We start from the raw sequence: 19,795 nt of genomic DNA, 5'->3' as shown, positions 1-19,795 counted from the left end.
GCCCCAATTTTCAGGAGTTCTGAGCATAGTCAGCTCCCCTGGGCTTCAACTGAAGTTCTCAGCAATTCTAAGAATCAAGCCCGGCAGCATGTCAAGGTCTCTGCTTTTGTAGAGAGCAGTTTGAACCAAAGTACAACTGATGGCAATGGCAATTCTGCATCTGCAGTGATGGGCTTGAAAAATCTCAACAAAGGTCTTCTAATCCCTTACCAGTCACTTCCATGAGATAACCTGAGTGAAGACTGCCAAATGGAGGGTGCACCATCAGTCACATTTGGATCCAGATTTTGCATGCTCCTACACTTTGGAAGTGTTACTATTGGAGTTTTGCTCTGGCCAGTTTTAACAATGGGGTATTCTTTGCCAAATTAAATAGATACCATTGTGACGGGTTGGACTCCACCCCCTTCCAGAATCCCACCTGATGTGCTGGGGTCTCACTGAGCCCACCCATTCCACCAGCCTGGGCTTCCTCACCCTGTTTATGCTGTACCAGGCCCTCAAGCCTTCACTAGCACACACACACAAATAAGGCCACACCCAGCTGCAGACACAGACTGAAGTCAGTTCTGTGTGAGAAGGTTCAGCTCGGAGATTCACCCAGCACTCACATGCACACCCCATTGGGGAGTAAATCCAAAGTAATATTGTCTTGCACTATATAGAAAGATCTGCACAGCACAAGCTCATAAAAATTCACCCTCTCCCTCAATTTGGAGAGAGATATCCATAGCTTCTCCCCTCCCCCCCCCCCCACCCTGCCCCCGCGATATGAATTGCATTAACTGGGTTATGTTATAAACAAGAAATAAGTTTATTAACTACAAAAGGTAAATTTAAGTGATCATAAAGGATAGCAAACAGATCAAAGCAGATTACCTTAGTAAATAAACAAAAACCGCAAACTGAGCTTAACACACTAGATAAGTAAGCTACAAAATTAACAAATTCTCACCCTGAGTGATAAACAGGCTGGCAGATTCTTAAGACACAAGTTGCCTTGGCTTTCCCAGGTTTTCATACACAGGCTAAAAATCCTTCTAGCCTGAGACCATCACTTCCCACAGTTCAGTCTTTGTTCCTCAGGTGTGTTGTTGTAAGGAGAGTGAGGTCCCCCCATAATGTCCATTTCCCTCCTTTTGTATCTTCTCCCCACTTGCTGGAAACCTCTTTTGCTGTGTCCTGGGTCAAACAGTTCATAACTCTGAGAGGTTTCTATTGTACACAGTTCCTGGGGTAATCCTTGTGCTTGTGTGCATTTACTCAATAAGCCATTAACATTGTTTGGCCTTTTTACTGTCATACCTGAAAGGCTGTTGTGGGTGTTTTCAACCTCAGGACATACTTCAGCAACATATACATAGCCAAACTTCATAACTTCACACACAGCAATAGCACATACAATCCAATGAAATATTACTGTCTAGCAGATCAAGACTTTTAGAATGACACCTCACAAGGCATATTTTGTATAATACATATCCAAATTACATGACAGTGGTGAATATTGGGGTGTCAGGGTGTAACAACCATCACCAGTGATTTCCCATCATCACCATCATTAGTAATAAAGATTCTGCAGGCCAAATTCTCCCGTTGCCTTTTGCTAAAGACAATAATAATGTGGTTACACAGGTGTCAGTAAGGGCAGAACTTAGTCCTGCAACTTGAAAGTAGTAAAGAATTCTGCTGTAATACATGAGCCGGAATAAAATCCAGATCACTCTCCTGTGGCTGCATTGGCTCTGTTGGGCCAACAGGAATCAATGCAGTATTAGTATAGGAAGCATTTTTGCCACTCAAAGCAGCAGATAAAGCTCTGAGAATGCACACAGGGAGGAGATATTTTGAGTAAGACGGTTAATGAGAGACATGCCAGTGGAGAAAACATAGGTTCACACAAAATGTGCAAGAGGTTGCAGTTCTCCTTACTTGTTTATGGAGCAATTGAGCCAATTCCTTGCAAGCATCCTCACTATAATACTCACTAATCATTTGTGTTGTTATCTTATTACTTTATTGGCCACTTCTGTTCTTCTGCAGGTTTTTTTTCTTTTTATCAGTTTTATTTTAAGCAATTTTAACCTCATTTCTGCAGTGCTGATAAAGTTGTTAGTTTGCACAAATTGGTTTCAATGACAATTTTTAGATAAAGATAATGTCAGCTTTCAGAAAGGAATCTATATGGTTACAAAAAAGCCTGAATTTTTGACCTTAGTCCTCACAAGATAAAGCTCGAGAAGAGATAAAGGCTAAAGGCAAATTAGGACCAAAGGAAATGTAAGATTTAGATAAGTATCAGCAGTGAGATCTTGCTTTCTTCTTCCTTTTTTTTTAACATTTCAGATAGCACAAACAGGCAAGTATTTCCCTAAGGAATAGAGCAACTGATGGCTCTCTCTGGCCACTAGGTGTCTATATTGATCCAAAATCATGGATGAGTAGAAAAGGGATCACCGAAGTCAGCCCTGGAAAAGAGCTAGTAGATTATTGAGTGAATCCCCCTGAGATTGCTGTGATCTTGGGACATTGTAAGAGAAACAAGATAGATCCAAGAAGGGGCATCTATCCCAACGTCTCCCTGCAGCACTCAGAGAGTACTAAGTCCTGGACTCTCCTTTCTCTCTTTATGATATCAGTGGCATCTTTCAAAACAAAGCTCAGGGTGTTCTTGTTGCCTTCTATAGTGAGTGTAATTTAAAACGGGGTTGTTCTCACACTATATGTTAAGGAAGGTTATTGGGCTGGAATGCTAGGTGCTGGGTACTGTCGTTGGAAGCTATTTATAACAACTGATATATTTCACTACTCTTAATTAAAGCATTGGGTTTCAGGTTCCAGGTTAGTTCCCAGACTCTGAAAGGGCCTATTTTCTGCTTTCAAGTCAAATATGGCCAAAACAATGTGAAAAATATTTTTTCCTGTGGTATTTCTGCATATAGAATTGGCCAAGGCCAAGAAGTACCAAGGCATATGACAATTAAAATTGCGCCCACCTTTTTGTTACCACTGGGTTAATTCAACGTTCCACTTGAAGGTTTGCTTTTTATTTTATAGAAAGCTGGGATCCTATCTGCCATGATGAACTTCTACTGACACTACTGGAGCACTGTTCCTAGAAGTGCAGTTTTATGGGGAGTGAATAAGGGCATCTTTTGACTTCCATTATCTCTAGCATAAGTCAAGTAGGGATGATATTGGCTCTCCTATTGGCACACAGGACATGCTAGATTCTAGCAAAAGTACCTACTTTGAGTACCACTGGTTAGGACATCCATACACGCATGCACACAGAAACATCTCTAGTCTTAGGGTAGGATTCTGATCTCACACACACCAGTGTAAGCCAAGAGTAATACTGATGAAGTCAGTGGATTTCTGCCATGTAGAAATAGAGCAACCACAATCAGGCCCTAGGCCATTCTGCATGATGAGTGGCTGATCTCTGGCAGGCACCTGAAACCATGCTGAAGTGTGAGCCAGGAAAAGCAAGTACATGGAGAATCACCCATCTGCTCCAGCTTGGAATAAGAACATCGAGGATATAGGATGATGGACCCAGAGCCAACTCTTTCAGCTGTACCTTAATGAATTCTTTGTCCAAGTAGGTTGCTTTGCGTTTGTCCAAGATGCACAGAAGAACAAATCATGCTCCAAAGGAGCAATAATTTGACATTTTAATTGCCCATCGGAACTTTCTGACATTTGTCCAAGGTTATCGTATTACTGATAAGAACCCTTAAATAGAATAAATAATTTTGAAAAACCCATTGATATAGTTTCCTAACTTTGCACGGATGTAAAATTACAGAAGATATTAGGAAAAAGAAAGAATAGAGAGAGAGACACCCTTCCACACTTCCCTGGATAAGGAGTGCTGTATAACTCTTCCACCCCAGGGAAAGGCCAGCATTGGGGAAAACATGCATCACCACTTTGTAAATAGAAGCCTTTCTTCAAGGTTCCATAGTGAAAATGCCATATGAAAATGTTCAGTAATTCCAGCTGGCCAACTAGGTATGAAAGCAGAGCGATGAGACTCTTGGGGTAATAATCAAGCCTTGGTCAGAGTTCTGCGAATGCTGCAGAACAGTTTTTGCAAATATTTGTTTGAACAAAAGCTGCAAATTAGCTTAATATACAGAACACTCTCTGTTCACTCATTCTGACCACTGATGCAACGGAGCTGTTGCATTCAAGAGTATTTGGGGGAGAAATCATGAATACTCAGGCAGACAATGTGAATATTTTCGAAAAATGTTTATTTCCAGGCGTCCTGGCACAAGTGACTTTTCAAACGGCAATCTTGCTAGCTACTTTTGGAATTGGGAATCATCCTACAGGGAGGAAACCTAGACAATACCATACTGAAAATAACAAAGATCAGTAGAAAGCATCGGAGGTTGTTAGAGGGATTCTAATAGAGTTTATTAGCATTTCCTCTATGATTCTCAATCCAACACCTTTTGGCAGCACTGAAGTCATTTAAAATATTTTTGAAAGCTTTCTTTATATCACCCAATTTATTTAAAAGCCTTTTCAATTCCTCTCTGTGCAAGAAGCTGTTTATCCAAAGGCCACTGAAACAGGGCTGGCTCCAGGGTTTTTGCCACCCCAAGCGGTTAAAAAAAAAAAAGGGGGAAAGGAAGAACTGGAGGTAAACCAGAGAACTCTGAGAGTTCCAATATGGCAGTGCTGGAAAGTCAGCAGCAATCTATATGGGTGATGGGCCTGGGGGCCTCACAGAGCATTAAAGTTCGGAGATGGTGGGGCAGGCAGTGGTGTAGCTTTGTGCAACGTAGGAAAGTTTCTGCAGATCTCTGGCAGCTGCACACTCCAAGTCAAGCTCCTACTAGCCACTAGCTCTATAATCCTGACAATCAGCCCAAAAACCTTTGACAAGCTGGATCTTGAAAGAAAAAAAACACCCCGACAACATTTATATTTGCATAAACATTATTCAATCCATTCTGTGCCATCTCCGTTGCTACAGAGTGCTGAGCCTAGACAATTGCTAAAAATGACAGTAAATACATTTAATTTTGGTGGGCAGCATTCCACTGCAATAGTTCCTGAAGGCAGAACAAGCAGCAGCATAATGGGGAAATCAGTAATGAAAAGTTTCTTCTGTTGTACTACCATTGCAGAGCCGACTTGGAGAGACTCATAGTTAGAGGGAGAATCCAATGTCCAGGACCCGTTCAATTCTAGGTCTCCCTGCCAGCGAAGGGGCAGGCTGTGGACATTTCCGATGTGGTCACTTCTCCACTAGAAGGTAGACAGAGATCAAAAACTAATGTCAAAGAAGCTGTTGAACAGCCTCTGAAGTTATATAGTCCAATGCTATCAATCATGTTTCTGAAACAGGAGCTAGTCCTCCCCATTTTCTCCAGGGCTCCTGCTGACTTTGTTTCCAGAACATACACACACATGTATATTTGACCTGCGATACTAAGGCTGGGTCTACACTACCCGCCTCAATCGGCGGGTAGAAATCGACCTCTCGGGGATCAATTTATCGCGTCCCGTTGGGACGCGACAATCTATCCCTGAATCGACGCTCTTATTCCATCAGCGGAGGTGGGAGTAAACGCCGTCGACGGGAAGCCGCAGAGGTCGATTTTGCCGCCGTCCCTACAGCGGGGTAAGTCGGCTGCGATACGTCGAATTCAGCTACGCTATTCGCGTAGCTGAATTTGCGTATCTTAAATCGACCCCCCCCCCCTGTAGTGTAGATGTAGCCTAAGTTTCTCTCTTGAAAGAACATCACTTCCTTTTGCTTGGTAGTCGCAGTGGGAAAACATGCTCACAGTATCTCCAACTCTTTGAAGATAATTCAGACACTGCTCAACAGCTGTAATAATGTAGGTAAAAATGCAACATGATTCGAGCACTAAACATTAAAAACATCTGTATTTTACAAAACTAATAAATCACACATAGATAGATTGCAACTTCTGGCTAAATCTGAATATTTGGTGCAACTTCTCCCAAAAACACAAAAGAAGGAGTGCACTTGAAAGAAGTCAATATATTAAAAAATCATTGACTCAGCAAAGAACTTTGAAGAGTCTGATGAACCTATTTGACATACCAGGATTCACCCATAGTTCTTTATCATGTGTTAGAAATGAAGTTGCTCTGAAGTGACCTCTTTTTCTTTCTTTTTTTAATGAGTCCACTATTTCGCTAACATAAACAGGAGCAATTTCTTTTTTTAAAGTCTCTGGATTGTAGTAATTGTCCTTTTGGGGAGCTCATTGTGTGTTGGCAAAAGTTTCATACCTGAATGAGATGGTTTTGACAGCAACAATCCATGTTTGGTTTATACATTTTTATCAGGTAACTGCACTCCTATGTATACCATGGCACATGCATCTAACCAGTTTGCACAAAGAGATGCAGTTTTTTGATGGAGTAAATGAGTGTTTTCATATTTTTGAGGGTGCATCCATTCTACTCTCATCTAACCCTGCATTTCCTTTCAAAAAGCCAAAACAACAACACCACAAAAGGTTAGGCCAAGATACTAGCTGTAATATTGGTGATATTATACACAAAAAGGATGGTGTGGGTCTAGTAAGAAAAAGAACAGGAGTCCAGTTTGCTGAGTTATGCGAATAGGGCAGTAACCCTTTAAATGGTTGTAAGCATTTTAGCAATGCTTACCATGTTCTGTGTTTTAGAAACCAGACAAAGCAATAATATGTATGTAGGCCTTGCACGATTGTGTATAATCAGTAAACATGGTTACTAGGTACCTATGTGGTTTCTTAATCCTCTAAGCCTCATTCATTCTTCTTTACCTCCTTTTAGCTCATCTTCTACATCTGTGTAATGGGGACAGTGATAATTACCTGTTGTGAGCCTTATTTCATGTTTCTGAAATGTTTTGAGATCTGCAGATTGAAGCTACTAGAGAAGACAGTGATAAGTTAATGGACGGATGATAAATGCAGTTAACAAAATGTAACAATTGCCAATGCCAACTCTTCTATGAGGATTGCACATATGGTGCCTTTCTTCACACCTGAGGTTATGGATTCAGTTTTTGTAAGCAAAAATACCAAACAAAGGGAGGAATGGAATGGAAATTTGGAATGGAATTTTGCTTCCATTTTGCCAGGAGTGGGGTTTTATGTGGAAAATGCTCCACACCTTTTCTACCTGAGAATCAGCAGGAGTGTAACTCCCAGGGCTGCTGCTCAAAGGGAGAGCTTCACTGTCAAGCTGATTGGTGATATATTTCAGTGAGTAAATTGCTGCAGGCAAGGGAGGAGATAGGTTTGTAAAGGAAGGAAGGAAGGAGATTAAACCATGATCAAAATCTGTGGTTGTCTGTGCTGAGGGGGAAAAGGAGTTATGAAAAGCACATGAGAAAACCATAGTACCAGATATGGAAATGAGTGAAAAGATAATAGGCCGAAATAAGAAATCCCCAACCCCTCACCCATTTCTAGAACTGAACTTCACAGGGGTTCTGCAATGGTAGGATGCTTTCCAGTACTGGGTGGAGGCCAGAACTGGGACCAGAATCAGATGTGGTGAAATACTTGGAGAAAAGCTCCACTCAAAGTACTTACGGCTCAAGCAGAATCAGGACGTATCTATTTTATACAGCAGTGGGAAGACTAGAAGGGAATAAAACGGGCCCAGTTTTCAGAACAGCTGTGAAGCAAAACTCCACTGGAAGCCAGTGAAAATTGTGGGCTCCAAATGCTTCTAATGTGTCATTTTCACAATTGGAAGAAAGCAATATGATTTTATATTTATGTGCTCACCGATGTTCCGCATTCCGGAAAAGGTCATGCAGTGGCAGGTGGCAACTTATTCTTTTAATAATTCTTTGTGATCTTAGGCACATTCAAAAAATCATACGCTGAATGACACTGGAATTTCAAGAGAAACATCCGTACTGTTGCATTGTCATCAAAAGGGTGAACCACAGTGATCTCACAGTAGAAGAATTACAGCTTTTCTGCATGGCCGTGCACATACTCATCACTGAGGGGCATTTGTCAAACACTAACTATAATTGACTCAGCCAAAAACTCACAATGTTGTGTACTTCCGTCAGAGAGTAAACAGCACTAACCCTGATGCTTGAGCAGATCTTGCAAACATTCACTCTTCCTTCTCAGTCATGAGATTCTTCAGAAATATCATGCCATGTTGTCATCTCTGAAGCTGACAAGGGTTCATAAAGATCTTGGAGAGCCTTGTGGAATTGGAACTGATTCAGTGTCTCACTGATCTTGGTGTAGTATTCTACAGTACATTTAATAGATGTAAACACCATATCACCTGTGGGTGAACACTTTTCACAAAATAGTCACTCCATACCTGTCCTCTCAGTCCTTATCCTCAAAGGAAACCTGCACAACATCTTCAAAAGACGAGCCTGGGAGCTTAAAAAATCAGAACTTTGCTAGAAACTAAAAATCATGGACTCAATAAAGACACTGGGTATTACAATAATCTGTAACCCACTAACCCTCCTTTGTCCTATGACTGCAGAGGTGTTAACTGCTCACTTCACCTTGAATGGTCTCTTGAACACTTTATGCTTAACAATCTGTTCTACCTTGTATTTAGCTGTGATACTCGGAGGACCTTTCCCAGACCCAAAGAAGAGCTCTGTGTAAGCTTGAAAGCTTGTCTCGTTCACAAACAGTAGTTGATCCAGTAAAATTACCTCACCCATCTTCTCTGTTTAATAGACAGGTAATTATTTCATGTATGGGGAACTGATTTTCAAAGCAGACCTCCATTTCTGGACACAATTTCATATCCACAATTTTGGGCATGAAATTTAGCTAGGATTTTCCTCAGACATTACTTGTGGGTGCAAAATGGAGGCCTACTTTGAAAATCAGGTGTATCATGACCCCAAAATATATATATGAGGTGTGCATAACCACAAGGATAGATAGTGTGATGTAACTTCCTAGGTCATGGAACCAAATGGAATTGACCCATGTTCCAGATGGTAGCAACCTCTAACAAAAAACAAAAACAAAAACAAAAAAACCATATGAACCTACGCAACTACAACTAACTGCAGCTGTTGATCACCATAATGGATTTCACATTGGGGAGGACATCATACAGTTCTGTATCAGAGATCAATGAGCACTAAGAGAAAATAAAGTAAATGCCCAGGAAGTGAATAAATTAAAGCTACAAAATTCAAGATCTGAATATTTCAAAAGCCCCATGCTTGCTTCCAACTTCCAAAAAGTTTGGGGTGTGTTTAGATCTGGCATTTTCATTCAACCAGGGGTCAGCAACATGTCCATACATGGACACAAGTGTCCATGGTGAAAATTTTTGAGGTCCGTGGTAATTTTTAAAAAAATTGAATGACTGAATGACATAACACCCCCCACACACACACCGTGTCCGTCACTAAGTACAGTAATTTTGTCACGTGTCGTCGCGCAACATGGTGGTGCCGACCCCTGCATTCAACTCATTATAGAGATGGGTTAAAGAGCAAAAAGAAGATCTAGATAGAGTTTGGCTTTCAAACCACTCCCAGATTTTAGGGCTGCTTGGATCTGGGCTATATCTCATAGAGTTGTGTGCATTCGGGCTACTTACACTGGCAAACTTGGAGACAAAAAAGCTTGGAAGCTTGGTTAGATAAATGTCTATCAGGGGTGGTCTAGAGTTGGCCCTGCCATGAGGGCAGGGGACTGGACTCAATGACCTCTCGAGGTCCCTTCCAGCCCTAGAATCTATGAATCTATGTGTAGGTTTTGGTAAAATAGTACTAGAGAGGAGCAAACTCATTCTGCTCTATACCAAACCCACTCAAACACAGAGGGTTTGAAAGTTCATTTCATGCTCAAAAAGTGGAGCTGTAACAATTTTTACAGTGGAGATACTGAAGACAGAAATCATGTATTTGGGTTGTTATTACTATTTCAAGCCGGGGGTGTGGCAGCACCCCCACCACCCCTAGTTCCAGCACCTATGTGCTCAAATGTTATCAGGTTTGTGTTCTGTTTCGGAAAGGGGGGTAAAAAAAGGGGACAACGACAGGGAGTGGAAAAGTCTAATGAAATAATAAATACAGCATATACTGCGCATGAAGTGCCCTACTTGAGCAACTGAACTTGGAGAGAGGGAGGGTCTTCTGGCCTAATATACAGCACAGGCAGCACTATTGAAAAGAAAGCAGGTTTTTTTTTTTTTTTTAAGTTGACTCACCCTTGAGGGGGAAAATAAATCATGAGATTAAATTACAGCAGAGAAAGTTTTCCAAACTCAAATTACCTTTGCAACTTTCCTTTCTCCCCAATTTAATGGTTTTGTACTGAAATAATGAAAGAATGCCTGGTATTATAGAATAACTTTTGAGTTTTGCTTTGAATTTTGAGGTTCATTCAACCCCCAAACTTGGGTTTGCAAGGGTACCTAAGCACAGACAGAATGAAAACAAAGCTAATGTTCACACAAACCAGACAAACTGAAACCACCAGCAGACTTTCAACTCTTTTAACTTACATTGCTTGACACCACTGTTGAAATGACTGCCTTTCAACTGAAATAATTATCTTTAATGAGTTGTAATGAAGGTCTGGACTGATTTCAAATTGACTTTGTTCCAGGCTTTTTGATCAGAATTGATCAAAAAAGGTGGTGGTAGTGCTAGTGGTAAAATTGTGAACGTTTTCATAAAATTTCATGTCTGTTTTTCATCAGAATTAGATTTTCTTTAACATGTTCTGATCAACTCTATTCTTCATTCCTCCTCTTCTCACTAGGCTTCACCACTAAAATGTTGCACAAGGTAATAGTATAAATATATGCCACATAATCCAGTATGGCAATATATAATACATCTTATTGATTAGAATCTTGATCATAGCCTCTCAATTCTTCATTAGCACACGTAGACACTGAGAATACTGCCTGCTAAAGCACCACCTCTTACATTCATAACTGCGGGTCAAATAACTGTATTGGCCATGGGAGTTCTACAGAAGACCAGTGGAAAGTTAGAAACATCTCTTGTGAGTTTCACAAGGAGCTGTTCATCCAGCTGAACCTCTACTGGGACTGCTGCTGGTGATTCCCAGAGCCAGCAGTGAAACTAAAACTTCTGTTGCTAAGAAGTGGAAGGGACCAGACCTAAGAACAGCAGCCAGTGATCCATTAGTAGCAGCAAGTTTAAGGTAGACACAAGAGACACTATGTGTCGGAAATAAATAGGAAGCTTTAACCGGAACCAAGTCTGCAAATGCAGAGTAGTGTCTCAGTAATTCAGAGTGCACACGATTCTCATTGCTTCATCTGAGAAAGCACATCAAGAATTAAAACCAGCTTTCCACATTGTATGTAAGACAACGGGCCAGGTTCATCATCAGCAATGTAGAACTACTGACTTCAACAGAGTTACAGTAGGGATTAATTTAATATTGTGGGGCCAATCCTCAGATGGTGTAAATCCACTGAAGTCAACAGAGCTACATCAATTTACAAAAGCTACAAAAGGATCAGGCCCTTCATCTCAGCATCTGGACATTTCAGTTGATAACAATGAGAATCTGAACAATTGTGTAATATTCCACACACAAATATGAGTGGGACAGTGATCAGCAAAGAATAGCTTCTTACTAAAAAGTTAACAAGTAAAATAAAAATACCAATAGGCAGTTAACTACACCGGTAATTTTCTGAGATGTCCTAAAGCAAGCTACAAGCAACATATATACATGTCCTTGTGCCCAAGCCTGGAATGTGTCCCAATCTGGATTAGAACACAACTCTTCAACATCTCACAGCTTCACTACACTGAGTGAACAGTGGGTTTCCCAGACACTATTGTAATTTAGTGATATGGAAGCTTCTTACATGAAATCATAACTTTTAGTACATAATCATCGGGATAAGAGGAAAAAATACTCTATCTTTAGTTCAGATCTTACACTAGAGGAAACAGAATTTTCTAATGTGTTTTTAAATGTTTTTTTTTAAATTCCAAGTGTTACATTACAGAGCAACATTATGGTATAAGAAAAATCCAGGTTGTTCTTTTTAGTCATGCTAATTTAGTTTTAAACTGCTTTGTTTGATAATGAGGTTTTATTAATATGTTTGATTTAACCACGAGATCCAGCTACTGAAGTGTATTTACAATGTGACTCTAAATAACATTGAATACACTTCATGGTGAGCTACCTTAATTGAGTTTATAAATGTGCTCTGAATTCATTATGGTTTGTAAACTGCTTAGAAGTGCATGATGCAACAATAACTAAATATTTTCTAATAATCTTCAATAAATACATCCTACGTGCTTTTTTTTCCAAAGGAGACTTAGTTGAGTTCCATTTTCCAGGTAATTTCTTTCCTTGCTCTATGGGTTATTGAGGTATGGAAAAGGTTTTATGACACTGACTAGCATCTTATGGCATTCTTGGCAGGTTGTGTGATACAAGCAGTGGTATGATTACACCAGTGCAAACCCCTAACACAGTCAGGATAAATCGTTCCGAGTCATAATTTTCATTTGTGCAGTTAAGCTCAGCTTTAAGCAGGGCTCAAATGCAAATGGGCAGAAATGATCATTTAAGGCAATTTGCCCTGTCTACAGTAAGAGCTTGCACTCATGCACCTAGATGCAATAGCTGCAGTCTGGGTGCAGAAAGGCCCATTAGTCAATACCAAAGCTCCCATTGACTTCGAAGGCAGGAGGATTGGGCTCTGTATATAACTCACCAATGCTAGAGTTATTAGTGATGCCTGGAAGAGCACCTCCACCTGAGAAGACGTCCTGTCCAATCCCTACGGCCTCAGCCAACAGGAGCCACTCTCACTGCGTTAGTGCATCAGGGCCACTTCAGGTGTTCAGGATTAAGCTCTTGATGGGGATTGCAGGATTTGACCCCTCCTTGAATGTATTTATAAGGTTCTTTTCTGTGGCACTTTTCTGTGGTTTTTGTTTAGACATTAGTAACTAGAGATTCTGCACACTGACCTGTCTCACCTAGATGCTGCCAGGAGCCCTCCGGTCAGCTTGTTTCTATTGATGGCTTACGAGAGAAGTCATTAAGTACCGGTAACGATTGTGCGCTAAAAGGATTACCTCTTAAAACCACGAGAATCAATGGAAAAATCATTCTGCTAAAAGTTCCATTGATAACTTAAGACCCTGAACACTCAATGGCATTGTTCACCGCCTTAACATCTAACATTTTTCTTTTTAATTACCCAGTGAATTAAAAACTTCTGAAATGACTTAATTACTACTAGATTTACACTTAACAAAAGGTTCAATTGTAATGATACGTTGTCAGGTTTTTTTTAAAAAAAAATCTAATTCCAAATAATTGAATCAAAAACATACTTGAGCGTTAAAACTAGAACTAAGGTGTCTACTTTGGAATCAAAATTTACTTTATTGCTTTCTGTTGTTGCCCTGTCTAAGATGTTGTTAAAGCCTAAAAACATTATTACGGTAGAACCCTACAGCCCCTGACCAAGGATCAGGCCCCCAGTGTGCTAGGCCCTGGACAGAAATATAATAAAAAGGCAGTCCCTGTCCCAAAGATCTTACAACTTATTCATTTATCGAGACAGCAACAGGCAGCTCAAACAAAGAGTCAGGGGAAGACGGCAAGGTAAACAGTGAAACCATAATAAATAGCTCATCAAGTAGCATTTTCCAGACCCTCCCTAGCCTTTGTCGATTGATTTGTAGCCATCATGGCAGAGGTGATTTTTGAGGAGGGATTTGAAAGAGGACAATGCCGTGGCTTTGTGGATTTTTACAGGGAACTCCTCCCAAAGACAGAGGGCAGCATGTTTATGATGGTCTCTTGAGAGAAGAAAGCTTCTTAATACCGTAATGCCACATGTTCATACTCAGTCGAGAAGTTTTCTGGCTGACAGTTTTTGACTTGAATCTTTGTATTTCAAAGGACAGAACCACTTGAAACGAGTCATGCAAAGCTGAGGGAACACAGATGAGCAGTGCAGAAACCATCAATTTTAAAAGAGTGACTCTGATCTGGTTATCTGTTTGAAATTCCTAGAGAGAGGAAGCTAAACAAAGCTCCAGAGGGTGCATACAAAGGTAAACAGTGCAGCTGTTCAGTAAAATGATCAAACCAAACACAGATATATACATATTTGAGAGGGACACAGCTGTCTACTCCTAGATGCCCCAGAAGAGAGATTGGGCTTATGTTGTGTGTAGGGAGGTGTGGGTGAGGATTTCTGTGGCTTTGCCTCCCACTAATAAAGCATGATTCTGTTTAATAGCATTTGATCATTCTGATCTTGGAATTCTTTAAACAATTCAGCATGACTTAAATCCTTCAGACACAGCCCTCCAAAATTCTGGTATCTCCTATAAGGCAACCCATTGATTTCAACAATTTGTAGGATTCCGGCCTTTGTTTGTTAACTTGGGGTAACTTTGGATTTTTTGCTGCTTGCTTGTAAAGCCTATTAACTCTTGTTTCCCTTGCTTTTGTGGGAGAACTCCTCGGAGGGCTAGATGGTAGACCTATTATCTCCCAGCCAGGAGCGGCGCCAGGGTTTTTTGGTGCCCTAGGCGGGGGTCCTTCCGCGCTCCCGGTCGTCGTTGGCAATTCTGTGGCGGGGGGGGGGGGGGTGTCCTTCCGTGCTCCCGGTCTTTGGGACACTTTGGCGGTGGGTCCCGGAGCGAGTGAAGGACCCACCGCAGAATTGCCGCCAAAGACCCGGAGCGCGGAAGGACCCCCCCACCACCGAATTGCCGCCGAGGGCGGCAAAATGCCGCCCCCCCAAATCCTGGTGCCCTAGGCGACCGCCTCAGGGAAGCGCCAGCCCTGCTCCCAGCTAAAGACACTTGCACAAAGAGAACCTTTATTCCACATGTGTTAGGCCTCGGAAGTTAAAAGGGTGAAAAAGTAGAGTTTTAAACCATCTAAATAAAAATTCCTCCCTGATTTCAAAAACAACGAGGAGTTCAGTTGCTCAAGTTTCAGTATCAGAGGGGTAGCCATGTTAGTCTGGATCTGTAAAAAGCAACAGAGAGTCCTGTGGCACCTTTAAGACTAACAGATGTATTGGAGCATAAGCTTTCGTGGGTGAATGCCTGCATCCGACAAAGTGGGCATTCACCCACGAAAGCTTATGCTCCAATACATCTGTTAGTCTTAAAGGTGCCACAGGACTCTCTCTTGGTTTTTTCAAGTTTCAGTGTCTTCTGGTGTCGTACTCTTTCTGGTTCTTTAGTCCTCCAGCAAAAAATGGAAGTCAAGTTTTGCTGGATTTGATTCTCCTACTTATGCTAATTTAAACAAATTAGTATCGGATACATTGTTCCTGATTTACCTTGATGTAAATGAGAGAAGAGTCTAGTTTAATATTTGTCATTCAGAAAAAGAGACAGAAAGAGAGAGAAACATTTTTCCTGGAAAATAAGTCTTTCAGTTCAAGCCTTTCCTCCCCCTTGCCCCCCACCATCATAAAGAAGCAAAGAAAAGGCACAAACAGAATTGTTTTCCCTTGACAGTTGTTTTCACCTTTAGCAATGCCTCTATTTTTTGGAAGACATCAGTCTAGCCATGTGCTGTCTAGGCAGGTGGTTATAGGAAAGTGATGGGGGACAGAAACAAAATGAAAAACATTGCAAACGAAATGGAGGGCCAGGGAGAAATAATAATAAGGAGAAAAATGTCACATTAAAATTTCAGAGCAGCAGCAGCTGCTGCTGCCTCCGCCCGGAGGCTGAATGGGCCCAGACAATAGCTGAGGAAGCGTGTTGCTTCTTGTGAGCATTCCTGTGGCAGAGACAAGCCCGAACAACCCCGGGAAAATTCCATCCTCTTGCAAACCTTACCTCCCCATGCTTGGCTGTCTCTGACTTTGCTGTTTAAAATAAAATAAAATAAAATTATATACAGGTGTTGCTAATGTGGCCTCTTCCCTTTTGCCTTGTAATTACTCTGGCACCCTTTAGAAGGCTCTGAGTAATGCTGTGGCACCTTTTAGGTCTGGATAAAAGTTGGAACGGTGATGAGGTAAGCCAGACCTCTGATAGCAAAGCAAGCTGGGGCCCAATCCTTCTCCCATGAGTAATTCCTATTTCCATGAGTGGTTCCATTGACTTCAATGGAGCCATTAGTGTGAATAAGGACTAGGTAAATGAGCAAAGGTTTGCTCACTCTCAGCTCCTCCTAGCCTCTGGGTGTATGTAAAGAAAGTCAGCGGGAGAGGAGAATGGGGACTGTTTGCAAATGCCCATGAAAATCTGAGGACAATAAACGATGAGACTCGCCATTACGTCTAGTTGCAGTGTTCGCCATATGATTCTTTACAGACCCTTTTGCTCTTTACTTCTCTGCTGTGAAAAATAAATACATGTTAATGTCTCTTTTCAGCTCCCACTCAGAGTTTGCCTGATCCTTACTCAAGCATTACCTTGAATGAGAGTATTATCTCACTAAAGACTAAGTCGGGACTGAGCCAGGGCCCCATTGTTGTGGTGCTTCCTACTCAGTGCCTGTGTCTTTTCCTCCCGTCCCCATCTCTTTTTCTGCCTGTAAGGCCCAGTGGCTTCCCTTGTACACATACAATCAAGCAGCATTAAGAATGAGGTCTGGTAACGTGCCGCAGTGCCTCCCGCCATAGGGTGATCTATCCAAATGTGCTGCAGGTTGGCAGCGTTACCATCTGCTGGCTGTTGGGTGGCCCATGAGTAACAATTCCCTGGGTGCCAGTTCAGTTCCTAGGGGAGAGGTGTATACATAGTACAAACTGGGCTCGTTAATGGTAGTCTCATTATGCAGGCCATGGACACTGTAGTACTTTGTGCAGACTGTGGTTGGAACACATTAGTGGGGCTGTGTGATGGGTCATGTCCATATAGCACCTTCCCACTGGATAAAGAGAGGATCGCCATCTCCAGGGCTGTATTCAACAGGGCTTTTCACCAGCACTAACTGGCTGGTTATAAACAAATACGGGAATGTGATCCCATCACAGAGGTGACATGGAGAGAGTTACTTTTCATTTCCACAGCTCTCTTGGCTTCTAAATTCAGAGAATGTGCATTTGCTCCAGCTTGGAGGCCACATTTCCAGGTTGGTGTACTACCGTGGAGCTGCACCATTGGTCAATTTGTCCATTCAGATTACAGCTATCTTGCTGCAAAACATTTCACTGGTGTGCTGGCGCAGAACACCAACACTACTCGGTGAACTGCAGTAAACAAAGATTTTGAGGGAAAGCGTTTTCAGGGCTCAGAACTTCGCTGAACGGTTGACTGTAGCTGTACAGTAGTAACAAACCGTCAGACTGAGTACCACTTTACTAATGATGATAGTAACAGTGGTACTATCTTTTTTTTAATTGAAATTAAAAGAAATTATTATACAAAATTTTCACCATTTTTGACCAGTTAGAGAAGTGGTTACATTTTATTTAACTTTGAAATTTCAAATTTTATGAATTTTCACTCCCCTTTTTCCATCAGGTTTATTAGCATAGCACCTAGATATTATGGGGATAGGTGCCTTGTAATAGTAACCGAAGAACAGAAAGACAGACAACGATAGGGAAAAAACACACAATATCCATTTCGGTTTAGTTCCATCAAGCACCCAAAAGTTAGGATGCTTATCTGAACTATCCAAAATTCAGTAAGCTTTAAAAAGCCAGCTAAAAAGCTCATGATGAAAGACTTTCCATCAGATTTCTGGCATTTTCACTTCTTCCAAAGGTAATGATAAAGCTAGAATGCATTTTTGGTAGTATATCTGTTTCCCCATCCAGACTCTGCTGGAAGCCAGAAGGGCTGAAAAAGTAAAACAAGAAATGAATATTTCAACTTGCAGAAGGAGGAGGGGATGGGAGTAAAAATAAAGTCTGGCTCAAATTCAGTTCTAAAAATGGGCAGACAGAAGCTCAGAGGGCTCTTATTTTCTCCAAACTGGTTTGCCCATCTCTCATTCTTAGATAAAGCAATAATTTTGAGGTACAGATAATGCCGCTCCTTCTCTACCAAACAATTGTAATCCTTTGTTACTACAGACAACCTCTTCCCCTAGCCTTTCATAACTGATGGGCCCCAAGATAATCATAAACAGTGAGTGTAAGTCAATGTAAGTCAAGAAGGGTGGATTTATAGTATATTAACTATATTACTATATATGTAATTAACACACACACATAAATCTGGGTGTAATAATGTATTAGCCATTACTCAAGGAGATCATGCATGCCAGCTAACTGCAACATGGCTTTCCTCTGAAGTTCTCCAGTGAGTGAATTTCAAGAACACAATGTCCATGCGGAATCCGGTACAGAGTCTCTCCATTAACAGGGTGAACTCATCTTTGCATATTTCATCGCAAACCTGGGGTTGGTAGGGAAGAATGCTGGGAGCAGTAGATAGATGGATGCAGAGAGTAAGCATAAAATGGTTCAGTTCCACAGATCTCTCTTCAGATCTCCTTCCAATCTTCACATGCTGAGCTGACAAGAGATGAATTGGAGCTGGGATTTTGTTTTCCCCTTTGGCCTTCACAGAAATTTAAAATGTGCCACCAGATGCTCATTCATTCCAGAGTGGAATGAATAATGGTTTCCTTGTTCCCACATGAAGGCCTCTGATGCCTGGCGTGTGCTAACACCATGGGAATCTAATGTTCCTCATGGCCAGTCTATAGAGAGACTAACAATCCCGTAAAGTTCCTGATTGGGCCTATTGGTAAAACAAAAAAACATGGTCTTTGTCCTTGCTTTTTTGTAGTCCTTCCTCTCTAAGCAAACCCCACCAGCATTCCCATGGATGTGATGTCTATTATCATAAAGAACATGTGGCCATTCTTGCTCACAATTTCAGTGCTAGCTCTGCCTTACTGTGCTTCTCTAACCTTCATCATATGGCATCTGTAGAGCAGCAACACCAGAGCACTGCTACAGCATGGCACTGTTCTGACAGCATGCTGCCTGAAAAAGCCATACGTTCAGACTCATTGCTTTATATTTCTTTACAAAGAAAACACACACAGTGGAAGCTCATAAAGTGTCTGCTCATTCTTATGTTGCTTCAAAACCAAGAGGCTAGTAAATCATTTCTGAACAGGATGCTTTATGCTTTTCTGCCTGTACCATGTATTATGTGAGAATTAATAAGTGATGGGACTTGTGAGATGAAAAGCAGGGAGATCCATAGGGCAGGTGATGGAGAGGCGTAATTTAACAAGTCAATGAAAAAGGACATTAAATCACGGTTAAATTAGACTGGCATTCACCAAAAGCTTTCCTCACATTAAAATGCTTTTCATAAAATATTGAAATTCCTTTCTTCGGTGACAAATGAAGGCTCCTGCAAGCCAAAAGCAGTGAAGACATTGGACAGGAGCCCTGTTTTTCATTGCATGAATAAGACAGCGCCCTGCCCCTTCAAAGTGCTGTCTGATCATACATGAAAACCCTTTTCTGGAGGGATCAGTCCTTAGGGTAGGATCAGGAGTCAACTGTACTCTCCTCTACATCTTAGGTTCAAGCTTCCTAGGTTATGTCCTCCCCGCCATCTCCCATAATTCTGAGCACTTGACTAATGTGGAGATCCATAGCTCTTCCTTTCAGATTGCCCTGGCTCCTCCATTCCCTGAATCCTTGGCACTGGGTTCCCTTCCTTCCATAGAAAAGTCAAGCTTTTGCCTTTACTTTGCAGGCACTCCACATTTCCAAATCCCACCTACACTTCAGCCCTCCTCTCCACCCACGCTCCTCTCTGGTCTGTCCAGGACTCTCTCTCCTGCCCTGACAGCTTCCTTGTGACTTT

General features: G+C 41.5%; 1 long non-coding RNA gene across 1 annotated transcript in view; it reads right to left on the bottom strand.

The window, feature by feature from the left end:
• Positions 1–904: 904 nt before the first annotated feature.
• LOC135982899 (uncharacterized) overlaps positions 905–19,795 on the bottom strand; it is a 106,356-nt gene continuing 87,465 nt past the window's right edge. The window contains exon 5 of the long non-coding RNA XR_010600378.1: positions 905–5,268. This is a non-coding gene — a long non-coding RNA (uncharacterized LOC135982899). The remainder of the gene's footprint in view (positions 5,269–19,795) is intronic.

The sequence above is a fragment of the Chrysemys picta genome, chromosome 4 (assembly GCF_011386835.1).
Source record: "Chrysemys picta bellii isolate R12L10 chromosome 4, ASM1138683v2, whole genome shotgun sequence".
NCBI lineage: Eukaryota > Metazoa > Chordata > Testudines > Emydidae > Chrysemys > Chrysemys picta.
Note: the sequence above shows the minus strand (reverse complement) of the source record. Positions and strands in the feature narration are given on the sequence as shown.